This window comes from Cupressus sempervirens, chromosome 11, assembly GCF_028749045.1.
Source record: "Cupressus sempervirens isolate cs-2001-9-10 chromosome 11, ASM2874904v1, whole genome shotgun sequence".
Lineage (NCBI taxonomy): Eukaryota > Viridiplantae > Streptophyta > Pinopsida > Cupressales > Cupressaceae > Cupressus > Cupressus sempervirens.
In genome coordinates this window covers 194,725,976-194,741,354 of record NC_143128.1, presented here as the reverse complement: position 1 = coordinate 194,741,354, position 15,379 = coordinate 194,725,976, and positions in this window count along the sequence as shown.

Genomic DNA, 15,379 nt, shown 5'->3' with positions numbered 1-15,379 from the left:
GGTCATAGGCTCTCGATGCATTTCATGACAACCTTTGTCCCTAGGGACCCTAGGGCCCCTAGGGATACATTTGGTTGGTTCCAATGCATCAAGAGGGGTCATAGGTTAAGATATGACCCCTCTCAATGCATTTCATGAAAACATATGTCCCTAGGGGCCCTAGGACCCCTAGGGACACATGTGGCTGGTTCTACTGCACTGAGACGGGTTATAGATTAACCTATGACCCCTCTTGACACATTTCATGACAACCTATGTCCCTAGGGGCCCTTGGGGCCCTAGGGATGCATGTGGTAGGTTCTAATGTGTCAAGAGGCATCATAGGTTAACCTATGACCCCTCTCTATGTCTTTCATGACAACCAATGTCCCTAGGGGCCCTAGGACCCCTAGGGAGGCAATTTGTTGGTTCCAAGGCATGTAGAAGGGTAATAGGTTAACCTATGACCCCTCTTGATACATTTCATGACAACTTATTTCACTAGGGACCCTAGGAACCCTAGGGGCACATGAGGTTGGTTCCAATGTGTTGAGAGGGGTCATAGGCTAACCTATGACCCCTTTCGATGTATTTCACAACAACCTATATCCCTAGGGGCCCTAGGACCCCTCAGGACTCATGTTATTGGTTCCAATCTATCGAAAGGTATCGTAGATTAACCTAAGACCCCTCTCGATGAATTTTATGACAACATATGTCTCTAAGGGTCCTAGGACTTGTAGAAATGCATGTGGTTGGTTCTAATACATCAAGAGGCATCATAGGTTAACCTATGACCCCTCTCTACACATTTCATGACAACCTATGTCCTTAGGGGCCCTAGGACCCCTAGGGAGGCATTTGGTTGGTTCCAATACATGTAGAGGGGTCATAGGTTTGATGCATTTCATGACAACCTATGTCCCTAGGGGCCCTAGGACCCCTAGGGATGCATGTGGTTGGTTCTAATATGTTGAGAGGTGTCATAGGTTAACCTATGACCCCTCTCGATGCATTTCATGATCACGTATGTCCCTAGGAACCCTAGGACCCCTAAGGACTCATGTGGTTGGTTCCAGTGCATCGAGAAGGGTCATAGGTTAACCTATGACCCCTCTTGATGCATTTGATGACAACATATGTCCCTAGCAACCTTAGGACAACTAGGGATGCCTATAATTGGTTCTAATGCATCGAGAGGCATCATAAGTTATCCTATGACCCCTCTTGATGCATTTCATGACAACATATGTCTCTAGGGGCCCTAGGACCCCTAGGGATGCATGTGGTTGGTTCTATTGCATCAAGAGACATCATAGGTTAACCTATGACCACTCTCGATGCATTTTATGACAACCAGTGGCCCTAGGACCCCTAGGGAGGCATTTGGTTTGTTCAATGCATATAGAGGCCTTAACACATTTTATGACAACCTATGTCCCTAGGACCCCTAGGACCCCTAGGGACTCATGTGGTTGGTTCCAATGCATTGAGAGGGGTCATAAGTTAACCTATGACCCCTGTCGATGCATTTCATGACAACATATGTCCATAGGGGCCCTAGAAACCCCTACGAATGCTTGTGTTTGGTTCTAATACATCGAGAGGGGTTATAGGTTAACCTATGACCCCTCTAGAAACATTTCATGAGAACCTATGTCCCTAGGGTTCCCAAGGCACATAGAGACACATTTGGTTGATTCCAATGGATTTAGAGGGGTCATAGGTTAATTTATGATCCCGGTCGATGCATTTCATGACAATGTATGTCTCTATGGGCCCTAGGACCCCTAGGGATGCTTTTGGTTGGTTATAATGCATCGCGAGTGGTTATAGGTTAACCTATGACCCTGATCAATGCATTTCATAATAACGTATGTCCCTAGGGGCCCTAGGACCCGTAAGGATGCATTTGTTTGGTTATAATACATCAAGAGGGGTCATAGGTTAACCTATGACCCCTCTCAATGCATTTCATGACAATGTATGTCCCTAGGGGTCCTAGGACCCCTAAGGGTGCATGTGGTTGGTTCCAATGTGTTGAGAGGCATCATAGGTTAACTGATGACCCCTCTCAAGGCATTTCATGACAACATATGTTGCTAGGGGCCCTAATACTCCTAGGGACATATGTCATTGTTTCTAATGTATCAAGAGGCATCGTAGGTTAACCTATGACCCCTCTTAATTTATTTTATTTCAACCTATGTCCCTAGGGGTGCTAGGACCCCTAGGGATGCATGTGGTTTGTTCCAATGCATCGAGAGGGGTCATAGGTTAAACTATGACACCTCTCAATGCATTTCATGACAACTTATGTCCCTAGGGGTTCTAGGGCCCCTACGAATGTATTTGGTTGGTTCCAATGTGTCTAGAGGGGTCATAGGTTAACTTGTGACCCCTCTCAATGCATTTCATGACAATGTATGTCCCTAGGAGTCTTAGGACCCCTAGGGACCCATTGGGAATGCATTAAAAGGGGTCACTAGGGGCCCTAGGGACATATGTTGTCATGAAATGCATCGAAAGGGATCATAGGTTAACCTATGACCCATTTTGATGCATTTTATTGCAATATTATATTTAATAATAATATAATATTGTATATTTTAATAGAGTAATAGTACATTATTAGATTATATAACAATAATAATCATATATGTTACTAGATTATAGATTTAATAATAATAATAACCATATATATTATTATATATAATAATACTAATATAATATTACTATATATATTTAAGAATAATAATATTTATCATATATATTACTATATTATATTTAGTTATAATTATTATTATTATATTTATAACTATATTATATTTAATAATAATAATCTTACATATTACTATAATATAATAATAATTATAAACATATATAATAATAATAGTTAATAATAATAATATCAATATCCACACTTCCCCCAAATAAATATCTCTCTAAAACACTCTAAAGTTTCCCTCTCAAATTTATTTCCTCTCAAATTTCCCTCCCTCCTAAATTGCATTTGGAAAATCTTTCCTCGCAAATTTCCTATAGATTATTTTCTTAAAAAAAATTGATATAAAGTCCAGAACCATTTTAAAATTATTTTTCAAAATGACATAACACTAATTTGTTGGTTTTTCACTGCCACTTAAAGCCATAGTTTGGTTGACCATGATCCTACACATACCCGAAGGTAGATGTTGAACACATTAGAGGAGAAATGAACAAAACATGGAAGAAGAAAGATGGAAGCAGCACATTCAATGAAGGGATCACTTCACTCAAAAGGTTAAGTGGTCACACCTCATCGAACTAAGCAAAAGAAAGTACGAGGGATTGATATACAAAGCTTTATCATACATCAGTCCCAAGTCAAGCAAGTACTAAAAAGGAGAGATCAACATAAATAAATATGCAAAGTTAAAATTTCAAGTTTCCAAAAGTATTGTCGAGTTTCCTTTTGGTGTCAAGTAAAGGTCTAGTAGATGCTGAGTTATTTTCCAAAGTTAGTGAGAGTAGAGTGGTTAGTTGCAACCGAGTTGGTAGTGGAAGTTGAGCAAAGAAAAATTTTAGTTGAAGCCAAGTAAGGGAAAGTCCATTTTATGTCGAGTGTTTGAAAACCAATGGAAGCCATTAAAAAGAATACATGAGCCAAATGGAACAAGAGAGGCATGACCATAGACACTATTAAGGACCCTCTTGTTGAATTTTTTGTTAGAGTCATTTCCCACAAGTTTTATCAAACTAGTAGACTAAATAGTGTTCCATGCATTAAAGGAGATGTTGGCTACAAATTAGTGAAAAAGGATCATACCTATGACCTAGTTGAATTACAATTGCAGAATATCAATGAGAACTTAATAGCTATAAGGAGAACTAAGGGAGCATAATGTAAATTTGGTGCAATTTTGATTTGTATATTTTTCTATGTACAGAATGAATTTCCATCCTTTGGAAAAGTTAGTTGGAAAACAAATAGGACCATTGTAGCCCAGGTGAATGAATATATTGAACAAATGGGGGAAAATTTTGAAACACTTATGACCAACTATTTTGAAGATTTTAAGAAATCCATGAAATAGAGACTAAAGGTACCTATTTCATTAGTTGAGCAGTGTTTAAATGATGTTTGTTTTCTTGTGAATATTGATTATACTTACATTTAAGCAGCCATACCAAGGGTTAGATGGATAAGACCTCTTGGTTATGAAATCAATATTGATGAGACATCTGCAGCCATAACAACATTGTTAGCAAAAGAAGTAGATAAGAGTGTCCCACATTTTTGGCACATTGGATGTGGTGAGATCAAAGGTAGATATGGAGTTGAAAATTGCTTCCACATTGATGAAAAATGGTAAATTGGTGAAGAAGCTCAAACCTAAATTTGGAGAAGGGGTAGCTGAGGTAGAAGAAGAAGATGATGAATAGGTAGATGATGATGAAGATGAAAAAGGTCAAGGGCAACTAGCATCAACCCAAGGCATGGGTGAGGATGCTAAAGAAGAAGAAGGTGTTGAGCAACAAGCACCTAAGGCAGAACCCAAGAAGAGAAAAGCACAAAAATAGCCTGCTACAAAGCCAAAAGGCAGAAAGAAAACAACCAAGCCAAGCCCAGCAAAGCCTACCACAATGGAAGATACAAGGGCTACAACAATGGTATCGAAGGAACAAGAGAAGAAGAAAGCAACACAAAAAGGAGGGCAAGTATAGGAAAAGAGAAAAAATATGTGACACCTCTAGAGTCAGACGAGGAGAGGATAGAATCTGATAATGAACAATTCAAAGTGGTAAGTCACACCACTAAATCTAAACTAGAAAATGTTTGTGACAATATTAGGGATAATGTAGATTTAACTGGACTGAAAACTATTGATTTCAATAAGTTAAGTAGAGAGGAGTAGAACATAGTGGAAGAGTCAATCTACACTATGATGGCCAAGTTCAAGAATACTCCACTTGAACTGGATAATACCATGCCCAAGAAGTTATATATAATTTTACAAAATAAATGGCATTATTGCCTATAAATGGAGAAAGAAACAAGGAAGTCAACTTTGGCTCATGTGATGCCTAACCTCACTAAAGGTCAAATAAGTAAGGCTAGCAAGAAACATGGGAGAAAATTTGCACCCAAATATAGAGCCTTCAACATTTTACAAAATAAAATTGAAGATGTAAAGAAGTCCACTCTCATGTGGAAAGTGATTTATGGCCTTCAAACAGTAAAGGAAGGACAAGAAGATCCCTTTGAGGGAAGAAATAATGATCAAGAGGAAGAGGAAAATGAAAAGAAGGAAGGAGAGAAGAAAAGGAAGAAGTAATAGTGGAGAAAGAAACATAGAAACATGATATGGAAAGAACTAAAGAGCAACAATAGGAACAAAGTGTGCAAGACATACAACTGCCACCATGTAGTCCTCCACATGCTACACCTACACCTGCAGAGACAATAATTGTGAAAGATGTTCCTGACACTACTGGTAAGAACATTAATCCATTAACTATAGAGGATTTTAGAAAGATCCTTCACCAAACAACTTTACAATCATAGTTGTGTACCAATCCAATTTTGGTGAGTGTAGAGGAACTTCAAAAGGTAGTAGATGAGATAACCAAGGAGAAGGTGAATACACAAGAACCACCTTAACAACCTCCTACAGCTACAAGTGAACAACCACAAGAGCAACAAGCACAAGATGCAACTGCTAAGGTTGATTCCACACTGATAGTGACTGCAACTATTGAGGAGCAAGTAAAAGAGTAAACAGGGCAAAGGGATGCCTCTATTCCTATAGGACAAAGCCAAGATGCACTCCTCTTATCACTATAATTGATCAAGGTAGAACTAAAGAAGACAAGGAAGAGGAGAAGACCCCTAACAAGAAGGAACAAGAGGCAATACAAACACTAGTCAATTTGCCTACTACAGGGACTCTTACTAATTAGCTGAGCACTGATGAAGTACCACTACAAATATCAACACCAGGATCGAGCTCTACCAAGGTAGCAAGGGTACCTCGCTCTGGAGACCTTGCACTTAATGAAGAGGTATTCATACCAAGCTATGTCTATAAAATAATGAACTTAGTATAGATCAATGAAGTGCAAGAGGCACTGGAAAAGAAGAAGAAGCAAGAGGTACTCAGGAATGAGTATAGGTAGAGGCAAGAATTGATAGAAATTAAAGACAAAGCCCATCATGCAGAAACTATCCAACATAGTGGACCAAGTACAAAATAAAGACCTAGATACTAATGTTAAATTACTTGAATGGTTTGAGAAGAAATTTCAAATACAATTCAATGAGAAAATATTAGGTGAAATAGCACTGTCACAAGTAGAACTAGTTAAGAAGATAGAGAAGATGAAATCAGTACTTGAGAACAAATTCTAATTGTACTCTAAATTGTGTGATTTCTCATACTTCATGCAAGAAACAAGCCAAAGGATATTGAGCTTAGAAAGGAACCTTAAAATATCTAGCACACAACTACCCAAGGATCTAGCTCAAAGTGAGAAGCATTTTGCCACAATGCTTCACACCCAAAAGGAATTAGTTATACTTATAGTAGATAAGGCTAACATCAAGACCAAATTAATATAGATCCAGTCTACAATCAACCCACACAGAGAATATTTTCATAAAGAAATGGCCTATGCAAAGAATGTTTTGAAGAAAGATCCAAATCTTTCTATGTTAGAAGGTCTAATACACCTTGCAGTAGAGACAACCATCCATTTCAAAGCCCTGGAAACTATATTGAACAATTGGGATGCTTCTCTAAAGATCATAATGGAGGTAAATAAAACCTTTTTGGCTAAATATTCAATTCATTCTTAGGACCCTTTGACATAAGTGTCAAAAAGGGGGAGATATAATAAAGATATGGGATACTAAGATATGGGGGATATATAATAAATTGAGGGAGATAATAATTTTTTTTGAGTTTTGAGGAAAGATAATGAGATATAGCCAAAAGGATACAATACTACAAGGAAGATGTGTGAAAGGGGGAGTAGAAAAAGAGCAGATAGAAATAAAGTAGACATGGAAAGGAATGACAAAGCAGAGATAAAGAGTATTAGAAAGATTAGCATGAGACAAATCTAGCTTAAGGAATTTTGAATACAAAAATGGCACATCAGCTCAGGGGGAGTTACAAATTTTTGAGGTATATAGTTTTCTAGAAAATTTTGAACAAGTTTTTGAAGTTTTGTACATATGCCGAACAAGATATTTGTTATACTTATTAGAGATTAGATTCATAATGCTTAGTTAAGTGTTTTTGACACTCATGTCAAAGGGGGAGAGTTGGTCTCAAAATGGTTTTGACAATTAAGTGTCAACACACTTAACCAATTTCAAAGTTACTTTCGAGTATAATATAGATGTCGAGCTGCAATATGTGCCAAGTAAGAAATTTAACAGGTGCCAAGTAAACTTTAGGTTTCGAAAAAGTATCAAGTGTCAAGTGATAAGTGATGTCGAGTCACTATAGGTGATGAGTAAGTATAGATGTCGAGCAAGATAGAATTACTATAGGAGCTGAGCAAGAAAGAATTCCTATATGTTCTAAACATCAAAAATTAGTAAGTACTGAGTAACATACAATCAGCATATAAGTTTGTACCTTAACAAACTCATATGTCAACCATTTTTGAGTTGGCTCAGGATGAATCTCAAAGGATCTAAAAGATAAGATCAAATCTATTACATGCCCTATGTAATCAGCATGTAGCCAATTAGAAAAAAAGGACAAAACATGCAACTAATAGGAAAAGTGTAAAGATTTGATCAAGAAAAGATGGATGAATATCAATTTTAGATTCATACCTAACCCCAAGTCTTCGAAGCCTTTATAAGGAGGTTGAAATCCCATAATTCATGTGTGTGAAAGTTGTATGGAATGTATGGGAGAATTCTAGTGAAGTTAGTGTTGGAATTATGATATGTTTGTCATTAGTGCAAACATTTATTCAATTTTGAATGCTTATCGAGCTCATCACTTAGTCTATAGTATATATCAAGCATTCAATGATTACCTTATAAGTTTAGCAGGTAAACAGTTCTCACCGAGCATTTTAGAGGATACCGAGTGAATGAGCAGTTTAGCAGTAGTTACTGAGTGAAGAAGGTAAATGAAGGACTCAGTGTTTAGTGATTGAAGAAGGTAAATGAAGGACTCAGTATCTATCGAGTGAAGCAAGGTAAATGAAGAAGTTAGTTTCTACCGAGTGACACTATATTTACCGAGTCACCTATAGTTACTGAGTGATGGAAGCACAGTGTTTACCAAGCACAATGTTTACTGAACGTTGTGTTTAGCGAGTGATACTACATCTACCAAGTCACTTATGGTTACCAAATTCAAAACTACATCTAGTGATTAGTATGAATCAAGCCTTCACTTCTACTAAGTGCATGACAATGCCAAGTAATGTAGTGGATGTCGAGTATTAGAAGGTCATCGAGTCAGTTGAGTGAACCTGAGTTATTTACTATTGGGCTGACTCAGTAATGTTTTGTTCACTTGTGTTTGGGCCAACCTTGTAATTGTAAATATTGGAATGGTTTATATGTAATCTATTATATCATTTGCAAGTATGTGTGGGATATGGATGAATTTATAAAAGGAAACATGTAATGTTTTGTGAATTAGCAGAAGAGCAGAGTCTTTAGCAAGGTCTACAAGAAGCAGTAAAGATTCATCAGTCACAAGAGGTGATCTATACTTCAAGGATCTAATCAGCAAATCAAGTTTGTAAGTAGATCCACTGTTTCATCCTAATAGGTGAATTAGTTTTGTAAATCCTTTAACAGGGTAGACTTAATAGTCTTTGTATAAATCTCCTAACAGAGTTCATACTTTAGTGTATGTTTGTAAATCCTCTAACAAGGTGGACCTAGTAGTCCTTTGTGCTCCTAACAGGGTAGATCATCAGAAGTGATCATTATAAGCCTTAACTGGCCATCTTCATACTGCAGTAACAAAGTTTTGTGGGCATCATCCCCACCCAAGTTTTACTTTCTATTTGGAAGGTTTCTAGGTCACCAAATCGCTGTGTTCATGTGCAATGAATGTTTGTTCTTTCAATTATGTAGTAGATTAGATGAATTAATGGTGAATAGTTAAAATGCTGAATTAAAGAAAAGTTTTATAAGTCACTGATTCACCCCTCCCCTCTCAGTAACCTATCTTATCTTGAATATTTCCAACAATTGGTATCAAAGCTTTGTGGTTCTTAGGATAAAGTTTGATAGCTTGAGCAAAGATCAAGGACAATGGAGATATTCAAACTTGACAAATCTATTGAAAATGAAAAGCTAGATCTAGAAATGGCCATGGCTCAACTCAAAGAAGCAAAGGAGCATCTTTCTCAATCTCTAAAAAGAAGGAAGGAACTTGCAAGACAAATTAATGATCATCAGTATGTTGAAGAAAATATTGAAGACCTTTTACCATCAAGTAGTTCAAATGAAGCTAATGAAGCAATCAAGGAACTCCTAGCAAAGAATGGTTCTCTGCAGGAAGAAGTAAGGAAGCATAAAAGAGAACAAGAAATCCAATCAATCAGGCTATGTGAAGTTTTGGAACAGAGAAACAAGGAAAATGAAGACTTAGAGGTAAGAAATAATCAAATCCTTTAGCATGAAAATCTTGTAGGTAAACTATCTTATGCAAATGAAGAAATTATTAATCTAAGATCTAAGAATGAAAGTTTGAGAAATGATTTAATCACTGAAAGACAAATAAATGCAAGCTTACAAAGTGATCTAAGATTTGAAAGACAAATCAATGAAAGTTTGAAAAATAACCTGATCAGTAAAAAACAAATCAATGAGAGAATGATGAAATCCCAAATAGACATGAATCAATTGAATCAACAAAATGAGCAGAATCTTCATAGAAAAAAAGGTAAAGCTAGTATTGGATACAATGAAGAAGGTGAAACCTCCAAACAAGGTGCCCAAAGGAATCAAAGACCTACTTGCAATCAATGTGGTAAGTTAGGTCATACATCAAACAAATTTTGGAGTAATGGAAAAGGAAAATTCAATGGCAAATGTTACAATTGCAGTTAGCATGGTCATAAAGCTAATGAATGCAAGGACAAGCCAAAGTTTGAAGGAAATTGTCACAAATGCAAGAAGCATGGTCACAAGGTATTCCAATGTAGATCCAAAGCATTCAATCTAGCTAAAAAACTTGTTAAAGCAATCTTTTGATGGGATTACAATACCTGGTGCAGATGTCATTATTGTGGAGAATATGGACATGTTGGCAAAGACTGTTCAAGACATCACTTGAGGAAAAGAGATACAACCATAAGATGTTACACATGTACTGAACTTGGTCATATAGCCAAGAATTTCATGAATATTGGAAGAGTTGAAGATGAAAAGAAAGCTAAAGCTGATAACATTCAGAAGTAGATGAGACAACAATGGATTCCTAAATCTACCGAGCAAGACAGTTCAAATGATGGTCATGTCACTCAAGAAGTGAGTGACTCCACCATTTCTGATTAGATTTAAGAAGAATCAGGAACTACATCTTGAAGCCATATATTAAGTAGTTCTAGAATGAAAGAGTGAAAATGTTCAAAATTAGTACTTCAGATACAAGGTCAAAGAAAAGTTATCATTTACTGTGTTGCATCTACTGAGCAAGGTCAGGAGTAACTAAAAGTTTTTTTTGATCACCGAGTTGCAAGATTTTATTGAGAAAATCAATGACATACTAGCAAGCACTATTTCATCTTAGCTACCTTTGTACTGAGCAATCCGTGAAGAATCTTCAACCAAGTCTCACTAGAGCAGAAATAAAGACTGCAATGAAAAATCATGAAGGTAAAATGATGATCGGATTCCACACATGTTTAATGTTGATCAAATACATTGAGCATGTTGTAAATGATGCCGCAAACATGTGGAAAAACACCTATCATCTACATAAGCCCAGTGAAGACCCAGTGAAAATCAAGGATGATGACAACAGTGACAATGATGATATTGATGGCAATCCATCCATCACAGTCTCACCAGGAGAGCTACATGCATTAATGGGAGAAGACAAGGAGGAAGAAGGAATGGAGGAAGAAGCTAAAGAGGAAGATAAGGAGGAAGATGATCCAGTAAAAATTGTAGCAGCAGTTATTGCATCCCTTCCTCACTCTCCACCTAAAACTATCACATCATCTAGGTTGGAGTCAGCTTTAGCAGGTTTAATAGCTTCTACAAGTGAGATTGTGAGCACATTTTCCACATCAATTGCTCAATCTTCACCAGTATCCTCCTAGCTCCACGTATCTGAAACAGATGTGCCAAGCACTTCATCTATCAAGCTGACTGTTACTTCTTCAGCTACTAAGCCAGTCTCCTTAGCTCCATCATCTTCAGTTGGTGTAATAGTAAGTTCTACAATTTTGATTCCAGCTTGTTCTACAATTTTGTCAACATTATCTACATCTACTCTAAATCCAGTTAGTTTAGATACTGCATTACCAAGTGTATCATCATTTTTGGGAAGTATTCTAGTTTTTGATCCGATAAATACTCCTATCAACACTCAATCCTCAAGTCCTATCCTAGTTTTCACTGCTGGTCCTTTCATCTCCACTATTGTTTCTATTCCTAAGGTCAAACCAATCATCACAGAAGTCAAAAAAACACAACCATTAAGACTTCTGATCATTAGAAAGGAAATTCCTGAAGATATTGACTTAGACACAGAGATAGTGATTCCAAAGATTGACTATGAAAATGATACCATTGAAGAAATGAGGTATGCTAGTCAACTAATAGAGATGAAGGCTACGCAGAAGCAGTTAAGGTCTAAAAGGGATAAGGAATATAGAATAATTGAAAATGCCAAGAATATAATTATAGATGCTATAGGTGTTGAAGTAGATTCTACTCAACACATTTTGATTCAGTTAGAAGAGGCTGTAAATAAATTCAATGAGGACACCTCTGGTCAAGACAAATTGATTGAAAAGGCTGAAAGGAAATTTGATAATAAGGTGCTTGAGCACATTGCTCAGGACATTGCAATAAAACAAGTAGAATTGTCCACAATTTTGGTCAATCTTGAAAATTCTTTTAATAATGTAACTTCACTTTTTTCCAAATTCTATGATGTTACCAAGTAAACCAAGGAGATCAAAGAAAAACTGAATAAAATTGATGAGGATATAAAGGTTAGTGCCCAAAAGCTGCAACTTGACCCCAATTCAAGTTCATCCCATCATTTTAGAATCAAATTTTTTTCAAAAAAGTAGGTAGAATTGTTGAGAGAGGAAGCAAGGATCAGATCTACCTTGATTCACATTCAGAATATGATCCTTCCCATCATGGACACAATGCAGAAATACATTGTCTACTCCAAAGCATTGATCCATGACAACAATTTCTCAGTTGTAGATCATATGATTGAACTTTCAGCTGAAGTTCAAATAGCACTCTCCAGCTACACAATTTTGCAAGAAAATTGGGATAAGACTTCGGCTCTTATTCTCAAGGTACATTCTAAATTTATCTCTCGTTTTGGTGTTTATGTGTAAATACATATTGTTTACTTTGGCATTATTGTCAAAAAGGGGGAGAGAAAGTACCAAAGAAGAGATAGAGATACAAAGAAGAGATAGAGATATATGTAAATAAGAAAGCCATGTGTAGAGATAGAAATATTTGTAAAATACTATGTGCATATTGTATGGGGGAGATATATGTAAATTAGTACATCAAATTTTGCACATAAGTTTTGGCTCATAAGTGTTTTTGTCACTAATGCCAACGGGGGAGATTGTTGGAATTATGATATATTTGTCATTAGTGCAAACACTTATTCAATTCTGAATGCTTACCAAGCTCATCACTTAGTCTACAGTATACACTAAGCATTCAATGATTACCTTATAAGTTCAACAGATAAACAGTTCTCACTAAGCATTCCAGAGGATACTGAGTGAATGGGCAGTTCAACAATAGTTACAGAGTGAAGAAGGTAAATGAAGGACTCAGTGTTTACCTATTGAAGAAGGAAAATGAAGGACTTAGTGTCTACCGAATGAAGCAAGGTAAATGAAGAAGTTAGTTTCTACTGAGTGACACTATATTTACTGAGTCACCTATAGTTACCGAGTGATGGAAGCATAGTGTTTATCGAGTGCAGTGTTACCGAGCATAGTGTTTACTGAACGCTACGTTTTCCAAGTGATACTACATCTACCAAGTCACCTATGGTTACCAAGTTCAAAAATACATATAGTGATTAGTATGAACCAAGCCTTCACTTCTACCGAGTGCATGAAAATTCTGAGTAATGTAGTGGATGCTAAGTATTAGAAGGTCACCAAGTCAGTTCAGTGAACCTGAGTTATTTATTATTGGGCCAACTCAGTAATGTTTTGTTCACTTGTGTTTTGGCTGACCTTGTAATTGTAAATATTGGAATGGTTTATATGTAATGTATTATATCATTCACAAGTGTGTGTGAGATATGGATGAATGTATAAAAAGAGACATGTAATGTTTTGTGAATCAACAGAAGAGTAGAGTCTTCAGCAAGGTCTACAAGAAGCAGTAAAAATTCATCAGTCACAAGAGGTGATCTATACTTCAAGGATCTAATTAGCAAATAAAGTTTGTAAGTAAATCCACTATTTCATCCTAACAAGTGAATCAGTTTTCTAAATCCTTTAAGAGGGTAGACTTAACAGTCTTTGTATAAATCTCCTAACAGAGTGCATACTTCAGTGTATGTTTGTAAATCCTCTAACAAGGTGGACCTAGTAGGCTTTTGTGCTCCTAACAGGGTAGATCATCAAAAGTGATCATTGTAACCCTTACCCGGCCAACTTCATACTACAATAAAAAAGTTTTGTGGGCATCATCCCCACCCCAATTTTACTTTCTATTTGGAAGGTTTCTAGGTCACCAAATCTCTGTGTTCATGTGCAATGAATGTTTGTTCTTTCAGTTATGCAGTAGATTAGATGAATGAATGGTGAATGGTTAAAATGCTGAATTAAAGAAACGTTTTATAAGTTACTGATTCACCCCTCCCCTCTCAGTAACCTATCTTAGAAAAGGAAGAGTGGCACTATAGAATCAAGTTTATTAGAACAAAGCATCAGCACTATGAACAGAGAGTTATCAAATCAGGAAGGATCAAATCAGGATGAGCAAAACAAGGATCTAGAATCAACAATTGAAGATTGTAAGTTATCAGGTCAATACATTCTAATACTCTCTACCCATTATATTAGGAATGAAAATCAAATGGAGATAGGTTGGTTTAGCAACCATGTTGTAAACCTTTAATAGGGTAACATTCCAAGTTAGTGTTTCTAAATCCTTGAACCATGTCACTTTTAACAAGGTGTAAAGCCTTTAACAGGGTAGGCCTTTCACAAGGCAGACCATTGGAAGTGGTCAAACTTTGTAACCTTAAATAGTTACATATTGCTACAATGATAATTTGTGGGTTTCATCCCCACCCCAGTTTTACCTTCTCATTCTAGAGGGTTTCTGGGTGACCAAAATCTTGTGTTATCTATTTCCATGCATGTCTTTTCTTTTATGTTAATTTGATAAGGTAGATGCATGTGAATGATCTCAATTAAAAGATTGAAAAGTTAAATTGTTGTTACTTCTGATTCACCCCCTACCTCTCAGAAGTAAATCTTCCCACTTGTAAATTCAAACATCTATATGCTTTCTTCTTCCATGAAAGACTAGATTCTTTGTCAGATATATTGAGGAAATATTGTCACAATATATTGTGGCTTCATCCTCTTGTCTTTCTTTTAGATCTACCAAGATTCTTCTCACTCAAATGGCTTGACATGTTGTTGCATTTGCCACAATGTATTCAGCCTTTACCGTAGTTTGAGAAAAAATAGGTTGTTTCATGGATGCCCATGAAATTGCACGCAAACCCATATGAAATACATAACCAAAAGTGTTCTTCCAATCATCCAAACTTCCAGTCCATTCATCATTTGTATAATAAACCATCCCAAATTCATTTTCAATGGTATACAAAATATCAAATCCTTTGGTGCCATTAGCATACCTTAGGATCCTCTTTCCCACTTGCCAATGGGAATCCTTTGGAATTTTCATAAATCATGAAATTAGACTTACTACATGCATTATGTCAAGCCTAGTTACTATCAAATAAATGAAGCCTCCATCCATACTTTTATACAATGTTGGCTATTGATGTTGGTGCTACCTTACTATTTTGTATTTTAAATCTCTCCAAGATTTGATCTGTATATTTTTCTTAAGAGATAAAGATGCCATCATGCATTTGTTTTACTTCTATTCCTAGAAAATACTTCAAGAAATCCAAATATATCATTTCAAACTCACTTTTCATGGCCTCTTTGAAGT